The sequence below is a fragment of the Lolium rigidum genome, chromosome 2 (assembly GCF_022539505.1).
Source record: "Lolium rigidum isolate FL_2022 chromosome 2, APGP_CSIRO_Lrig_0.1, whole genome shotgun sequence".
Taxonomy (NCBI): domain Eukaryota; kingdom Viridiplantae; phylum Streptophyta; class Magnoliopsida; order Poales; family Poaceae; genus Lolium; species Lolium rigidum.
This window is the reverse complement of record NC_061509.1, coordinates 189,873,894-189,882,842: the sequence shown is the minus strand read 5'-3', so window position 1 is coordinate 189,882,842 and position 8,949 is coordinate 189,873,894. Positions and strand designations below refer to the sequence as shown.

The following is an 8,949-nucleotide window of genomic DNA, read 5'->3' as shown; positions in this document are numbered from 1 at the left end:
TCCCATATACTTGAAAGTAAAAGACCAGGTTTTCTCCCCGTCCCCTCTCTCCGCTCGCTACAGTAGCCAGAGGCTCATCCACGAGATCTGGCCCGATCCCGAGCCCCTCCGGCGGCGATGCCGGCCGGAGGTGGCGGAGGTGAGGCGCCAGAGTTAGTTTCCTAGGTTAGGAGTAGATTCCCAACGGTTTGCCGGTTAGATTTGGAGTAGGAGCTCTGGTTCGCGGCCGCATCCGTAGCGGGCCGAGTTCTGGCGGTGTCCCTCTCTGCTCCGGCGGCCGGAGTCCAGGGAGCCCCTCCTCGACCGATCTCAGCAATAAGGCCAGTGTCATCTCCTTCGAGCTCCTCTTGGCGCCCCTTCTTCCGCTCCTGGGCGGCCTTGGTGGTGAGGGGGAGTGGTCGAAGTTGGTGTCAAAGACTTGATCTGGAGGTGGCAAGGGTTGTGTGCCTCTCTGGTGCTCTGGCGCGGCACCAGGTGGCCCGTCGCCGGTGACCTCCTTCCAGATCCATGGTGGATCTTGGACTGGAGTTTGTCGGCGGCTACGCTCTTCGATAAGGCGCCTAGGAGTCGTCAGCTGAAGAGAAGATGTCCTTCTTGCCTCCTTGGCCGGCCATGGTGGCGGGGGAGGTGGGCACGAGGGTGGGCTGCTTGGTTTCTTACGGCCTGACCGGCCGTGGAGGCGAGGGGGCGGGAGGTGTCATGCAGCTGTGCTTCTCCTTCTTGCTGATGGTGCAGTACTAGTCGCGGCCGGCTCTCTGTCTCGCTTGCTCAAGCCCCATGGTGGTGTCTTGCTTGCGGGAGTTGCTTGATGGCGGTGACGACTTTGTTGAGGAGCTCCTCTCCGATGCTATTTGGCGTCGGACTGAATGACAGTAGGGCTGTCGCTCCGCCGCTGCTCTGCTCCGGCCAACGGTGTTCTCATGTGCTTCGTCTCCAAGTGATGTGTCCCCGGAGATGATGTCGCAGTCCGTCGGTCGAGCCCGATCTGGAGGAGGAAGATGGAGGACTTGATCGCGTTTTTGTTTTTCCTTTATGGTCCTCTTTGCATATCCTAGACCCCTATGTAATTTTTGGTATCTTTTAGGGTCTCCTTGTACTCCAGTTATTAATAGCAACTTTGTCGAGTTTCCACCCGAATGAATTTAAAAAAAAAGATTTACATCTCGTTATTAAAAAAAAGATAAACATGTTGGAAAAGGGAATAGTGTCACCCTAGAATTTGTCTTCTTTCTTTCTTGAGTTATGTACTCCCTCCATCTAGATTTAGGTGCCAGATCGTTGATTTTGCAAATCGTCCCTCATAAACTTTTGATCAATCCCGCAGTTCCTCCCAACACGCTCCCTCTTCCTCGCTCTCTTCCCTACGCCGCTTGCCACTCGCCGCCTTGCTCCACCACCCCCTCCCGCCCCACGCCGTAGAATTTCTTCCACCGCGCCGTGCTACCACACCTTCTTCCTCTTGTGCTTCCTCTCCCTTGACAATCGTCTCCCCACAACGGCAGGGGAGTGGTCATGGGGTTGCATGATCTTGGACATTGTCGGCTATACGTAAGGCCTATGATCATGTGCAATATCTAGCACACTACAACATATTTGTTTTTTTTTATCATGCTAGAAAATTTTGACACAAAAGTTTTGCTTGAGAAAGAAAGAATTTTTTTTGATTAAACAATACATTGCCTTTGTCATATATGAAACGAAATTCCTCATCTGCATGGGAATTTCCATCCACAAAGAATAGTGTCACTTTTTTCGAATTTCTTTGATATTGAAAAGGTTTTTGTTTCTCATGCAAGTGTATCTTCAAATCTCTCTATCTGTCCAAATTTCCTTGTCTTTATATTTCTCTCCTGATGTCCAGATTTCCTGTCGGGTCTGTCCCCAGCTCTCCAGGTCTGTCCCCAGCTCTCCAGATCCATATGTTCTCCAGATCCTCTCAATTTGCAGCAGATCCTCCCTGAAATCAACGAAATCAGCAACGAAGACACAAAAGATTTCCCCATCTGCAACACCAATGACCGGACCCAATCGTCATGGCGTGGCAAGGTGTCCGGCAAGTTCCCATTATCTGCACCATGTGGTCGCGCACCTGAGGCGGCCGCCGCCGTTCGTGTGCTCGACGTGCCCCTGCGGGGGGCCGTCCTCGAGCAGCGACGAATCTCCGACGCTGGTGGACCGTCAGCGCGCTCGAGTTGGCCACCTCAGGGTCACAATCGCCGCCGCTGCCTCACACGCATACAGGCGTCGAGCCGGCGCCCGCCACGGTGCCGCACCAGCAGGGCCTCCTTGCTGCCCCTCCGTTGTCGATCCGCGGGGATGAAGAGAACGGGGAGGCTAATTGACCTGGGTGGAGACAAGCGAGCAGCCAGCGACGACGGCCGTGCTGCTGGCGGCGGCGGTAGCGGCGGCGACGAGACGAGCTGCTGGAAGGGGAACGGGCCTCGGGGGCCGGAACGGTCCTAGCTGGGCCTCAGTTTTTCAGAGAGGCCTTTTAGTGCGGTGCGGTGCGGGACGCGAAATACAGTCCCCGGCTATTATCTGCGCGGTTTTAGTACCATACCGGAAGTTTAGGTAAAATCCGAGCTGTTTATAAGGCAGAATTCTGCTGATTACATTGCCAGCACGAGGATGATGCACGGCTGTCAGCTGCGGAAGATGCCAAAGAGCACAAACAAAAGAGGCCACTGAGCCCAGCCCGTGACCCAGCACTAAAAAGTGCACACGGGAGAAAAGACGGCCTCCGAGCCCACCGTGACCCAGCACCGATAAGTGCGCACGGACGAAAAAATGCAGTGAAAAGATCCCCTATGAGGGCACAGTCGTAAAAAATAGCGCAATTGCATCCCTCGTGCTGGCATGCGCTAGACATTAGCGCCTGGCTTTTTTTTTTTCACAATTCCCAATTTCTAGGGTTTATGCTATATTTCCCACATAGTTAACGTTCACATTTCCCTTTTAGAATTCCAAATTTCTAGGGTTTATGCTATATTTTCCACATAGTTAACGATGACATTAGCGTCTGACATTTTTGTTTTTAGTTCTTTCTCGTGCATTGGGCGACTTCATTGTAGTATGTGGATCTGACTAATGATTAGTTCTATTACTTCATTGCAGTGTGTGGTGGCACATTGCTGTTGCGTTTCTGAAATTTGAGGAAATTGAAGTATTTGGACCGTGGCAATGGTTTGTCAGTAAGTTGGATGACATATTTGCACAACTGCAACGCCCAATTCATGTTCTTCCCGTGCATTGGGTGATTTTGCTGCAGCATCTAATGAGGAAAATTGAAGTATTTGGACCCCCCCCCCGGCAGTGGTTTTGTAGGTAAGTTGGATGACACATTTGCACAGTTGTAGATCCAAATTCATGTTGATTTCAGCTGCAATCAGTTGAAAATAATCTGCTCAGGTGTTTAAGAGTGATCCAACGCCATTGTTCAATATTGTAGAGGTGTTCGATAAAAGTTACAATGCGCTTAGTGGCAATGTCCTGTAGTTTAACTTCATGATTTCCCTCAAAGTGTTGCCCCTGTTAAACCAAGGAAGCAGGTACTCTGATTTGATTTCCATTTGTTTGGTTATCTGATTTCCACTTGTGTAATATTCTGATATCATTCCTGAAAAACTAGTCTCAACTTGCCCGGTTATTATAAGCTTGCATTCACCCTTGTATTATGAGAAGCAAATGAAAGAATCTTAAAAATATGGCTAGAGAGGTCATGATATAATCAACCCTTCGTTATAAATTGAACTAGAAATATGACCAATATCAAAACAGTAGCACGCCAAGATAATTTCTGTCAGAATAGCCAACTAGCCAAGTAACTAATACGCTATGGTAAAATGAAAAAAAGTTGCTTAGAAGTTTGGAACATAATTTCTATTGCTATTTCTCATCTTTCACAAATAGTTTCCCTACTCATGTTATTGTTCACATCTGCATAATTGGTATTTCTGCATTGAGAAGTTAATGTACCTGGAGCTGACATTGATACTGCTTTCATGTACCATAAGTGTTGTTTATACTTCAGGGATGTCAATAATGTTTTCTACTCTCTTACTGCAGCAAGATTTTTTTTACTGCACTTTATGGCATATTAGCACAAATAAAAGAAGTGACTGAACTGCAACCTGTAACTGATGCGCATGTCCCTGTTATGAAATTTAACTCCAAGGAATATCAATCAACCTTCTTTATGCCAGTGTTTCTCTTGCAGTAGTGCCATCAGTAAGTTTGTATTCTATTTTATGTTTTCAATTTTATACCATGACTGTCTGAAACTAGTTTGTTAGTTCTTTCGGAGGACATCTGCATTTCCACTAGTTAGTTGGTTTATTGCTTGACTCCTGTCCTGTTATTCTGTCCATACAATAAATCGAATTGAGTAACAGTAAAATGGAACCACCACGGCCTCTCTACAGCGATTTGACATTATACACCGTCACATCCTGCAAACCGACGAACTTGATCGTCTTGGACGTCCCTCCACTCACTAAGCCCAAAGTCAATGGACCAGCAAACCGTCACTGGGCTGCTACTCCACAAATCGACTTGCGCACACTATGGTGAATCGGGCCAGACGACGCAGAATGCTTCGGATAGGAGGCCGTAAGGTAGGATCGTGTTCATCTCAAAAGGACAAAAAACGTACGATGGTCGATGGTGTTGATTGCTCAGAGGCGGCGGCGCTGCTCCCATTCCTCTGCCTTGAAGGGGTGCATCTCTCCTCTTCCTTGCGTAGTTGCGTTCTTCAGTTACCATTCAGGCTGGGGCAATTAATTTGTTGCCCTCTTTATGCCTTCCAATTGATCAGTATAAATGTCTTCGATTGAGTACTCGTTTCCTGCAACTCAGATTATCTTCACCGGCGGTCCTTTCCCGAACTCCATGATTCGAGATCTCCCCTATGTCCCTCGGTTAGAAGGGTTCGGTTGGTCCCAGATTCACAATCTGCATGCTTATTGTTTTCTTTAAATTTGCAGAGCCATCTGGGATTTCTCCCTTTCTCTCTCACGATCTGGGTGAATCCTCCTAGGTGTGCTACCTCCTCCAACACCCCACCAGTCACGTTCTCTCAACTGCCGCAGTGGAACGCGAGCGCAAATGCGGCACCCCTCCTGCAATCTTCTCCATTACCGATTCTTATAAGCCACTAAGCTGATTATAATTGTTGACTTTGCAGGTTATCAGGGTGGAGGCAGTTGATGTTGCAAGGCAAGTTGCATAAAAGAGGGCTACGGCTTATAGATCTTGTTTCCTCTGAATTCAAGTAATATGGTACGAACTGTCCTTATTTTGGAAAGTATAACAAGGAATTTTTAGAGTGTAGGATGGACAGCTCAAATGAAAACATAGGAGATACACTACATAAATGCTAAAAAAATTACAAATCATGAACTGGTAAAAACATTATACCAACTGTAAATAACTCTAGAAACACCATGCAATGAAAAGGATGACTCCACCTTGCTAGGCTGTGCCGAGGACTTGCAAAGAATGTGTATGTTACTTCCCCACAGCTTCTTCAGTATGCCATTTTTCCTCGAATGTGCATAAAGAGGGCTTGCTGGTAGGCAACTGCACAAATAAATATATTGCTATTGAGTAATCAGTATGGGATTTTGCTTGTGGTAGCATTTGCGTCAAAATCTCCAAATTGAGATTCATTACTTTTTAAGTTGTTTGTTTTTACATGTTGGTATGTTGTCCGGTGCAGCAGCAGTAGGTACTATGAACATGGCCAAAATATCTGAAATGCAGGAAAGCTGATTGTGGTGAGATATTTCCATCCATTTGAATTTGTTGCCATTATGCCACGGTTAGAGGTTTAAATACTAAAACATATTCCTCTATAACAAGATGATTAACGCGGCACATGGATTAAAACCCGAAGTCTGCTTTTCAACGGCCTTTCCATGGAATAAAACCGAACTCTATGGCGACCCCTCCTGCTTGTGGTATCTTATGGCGGGCGTCCCAACCCCTCCTCTAGGTTTCTGTAGGTTTAATCGTAGGGGTTTAGGGTAATGCACAACTAAGCAACATGCATCTTAAGCTTCTCCTCAATTGCCATTTGAATTCTGGTTTACGCTTCTTTTAAATACATTATGTTGAGTTACTCTTTTCAAGGCAGGTTCTTGTGGTTTGCAATATGATAGACTCGACATGGGAAACAAATCATGCATGTGAACGGTATGCACTGATTGAGAAAGAACATGTATGTCCTTTACGTTTGGAGATCTGAATACTGATGCGAAAATATTCAAGGTTAGTTATGCCTGATCTGATTAATCAACCTACACTTTATTTCAATCTTGTTGTGTATAACTGTCTGCTTCCAATTGGATATGGTTCTTGAGGTAAATAACTAAATGATAAGGGTATTGGAAATGATCTGTGTAAATAACTGTCCACTTCCAATTAGATGTGGTTGGCTATATCCTACTCTGTAGCTTGGCTATTACTCATTTCAAGTCTGTTGGCACGCTCACATGTTTATCTACATCACTGTGGCAGAACAAGAAAATCGATTCCGGGTATGAATTCAGTACAACTGATGTGATGCTAATTGCATAATAAAACTTCTGGTTGAGCAATCTTTTTTCTCTCACCGTACTCTTGTTAGTGTTGCCTAGGTCAATTTATGTGGTTGTCATCATGACATGGAAAGCAGAGGGACTATGCTCCAGGAGACCAGGAGCCCCTCTAGCGCCTGCAAGTTAGTTTTCTTCTTTTTCCCATGGATGTGTTTCACATATCTAGCTTTTATTCCCATTTCCACACGTGATTTCTGATTTCATTTTAAAGCGTGGAGATGGATGTTACTAATTACCAGACAGGAAGATGGTTCCACTATACATTTGAATGATGAAGCTGGCACAGAACAGTGTGTTGGTAAGCTTCCATGTTTCTGTGTTCAATAGAAGAACATTATTAGTTATGCTTATTGATATGAAGTGTGCGTGGCCGTTCGTGGGCCTGTCTTTGCAACTTCTGAAAAACGATAGTTAACAAACTGTATAAAGTACTTTTGTGCATAAAGATTGTTATGACCGGCCTGGTCTACCGCCGGAGGGGGCCCACTGGCCCGGCCGGCCAGGCTTAGTTAGGGGCTTAGCCAAGTTAGCAGATTAGGGTTTCGCAGTTTCTCTTATAAATACAAGTTGTAATAGACAAGATCAGGCAAGCAATAAACAATCTTTTGTTGCCGACTCCCTCAGGAGTCGGAGTCCCCAAACCCTAGCCGCCTCCCTGCCGTGTGCGCCGCCTCTCCCCTAGCCGCGCGACGGCGCCCTGCCGCCGGCGCCCTCGCCTTCGCACGCACGCCATCCCCTCCTTCCCCTACAATCTCCGCCCTAGGCCTGGTAGACACGCTGGTTCTACCAATTTGGTATCAGAGACCTCAGTTTCGATCATGTCTTCGGGCCAGCCCACCGCCACCACCGCCGCCACCTCCGAGACGCCGGCGGCCTTCACCGCCGCCGCGCACCTACCGCCGCCCACCACGGGCGACGCGGCGCCCCTGATGGATGCCGCCGACGCTGCGCCCCTCCTCTCGCAGCAGGAGCTCTCGACGGCCATCCGCGACCTCGCCACCGCCGTCCAGGGCATCCGCCTGTACCTGATCGGCACGCAGGGGATGACCTCTCCACCCCTGCCGCCGCCCCTCGCCGCGTACCCGGCCGCGCCGGCGGCTCCACCCGCCCAGGGCGTGCCTGTGCCGCCCTCGGCCTCACCGCCCTTGGCCTCGCCGCCTCCGCCGGCCGTGGGCGCCGTGGCAGCCGGCCCCCGGCCGCGGGCCCCGCCGCTCGCCCCGTGGCGTGCCCATCCAACGGGTGCAGCTCGCCGTCACCCTCCCGGCTCCGGCGTGGGTGACCGCGACGGAGCCTCCCCCGTCTACTCCGGCCGCACCGGCGCCGCCCCCGTCTACACGGCCGCCGGGGACCCTCCGCGCCCGTCCTTCCCGGACCCGACGCACTCGCGCTTCGCGGAGCCCTCCGCGGGTCGCGCGGAGTACCCCGCCCAGGGCGCCGCCGGCCTCGCGTCCCACGCTACGCCAAGCTGGACTTCACCACGTATGACGGCGTCGAGGACCCCCTCAACTGGCTCAACCAGTGCGAGCAGTTCTTCCGGGGACAGCGTACCCTTGCTTCGGACCGGACGTGGCTCGCCTCGTACCACCTCCACGGCGCCGCCCAGACGTGGTACTACTCCCTGGAGCAGGACGAGGGTGGCATGCCCCCATGGGACCGGTTCCGTGAGCTCTGCCTTCTCCGCTTCGGCCCCCCCGATCCGCGGCAGTCGCTTGGCGGAACTTGGGCGTTTGGCGTTCACCACCACGGTGCAGGACTTCGCCGACCGCTTCCAGACCCTCGCATGCCATGCGCCCGGCGTGACGGGCCAACAGCGCGCCGAGCTCTTCATTGGCGGCCTCCCGGACCACATCCGCGTGGACGTCGAGCTCCAGGCCCCGCAGGACCTCCAGACGGCGATGCACTACGCGCGCGCCTATGAGCGTCGCGCCCAGGCGGTTCAGCAGGCGCCCCTGCCCCGCGGCACCCGCGCCGCCCGGCCTCCTCCTACGGCCGCGGCTGCCACCCTCGTATTACAGTAGTAGTATTTAAGTTCTAAAAATTATGATATAGGGATACCATGTCATAAATTTGAAGGCTAGCTTCGATTTACATCTCGTTATTAAGAAAAAGATAACGGTTTTGCTATGTCTTAGTCAACTGAGAATTTCTTAATCATTCACAGAATACACTTTTCTGTCAATAAAGTGCAACTATAAAAGTACAGCTAATCTAAGTTGCACTTTTTTAAAGCGCTTTTCTAAAGTAACTGAGACTTAAGAAAATCTCAATCAACCGAGACATAGACATACCCAAAAGATAAACCCAAAAGATAAACATGTTGGAAATGGGAATAGTGTCACCCTAAAATTTGTTT

At 49.8% G+C, this 8,949-nt stretch overlaps 1 long non-coding RNA gene across 1 annotated transcript; it reads left to right on the top strand.

Annotated features, from left to right (window-relative positions):
* Positions 1–4,765: 4,765 nt before the first annotated feature.
* On the top strand, positions 4,766–6,934 carry LOC124687866. Its single transcript, XR_006998334.1, has 3 exons — positions 4,766–5,774; positions 6,134–6,718; positions 6,808–6,934. It is a non-coding gene; the product is annotated as an uncharacterized LOC124687866 (long non-coding RNA).
* Positions 6,935–8,949: the final 2,015 nt, after the last annotated feature.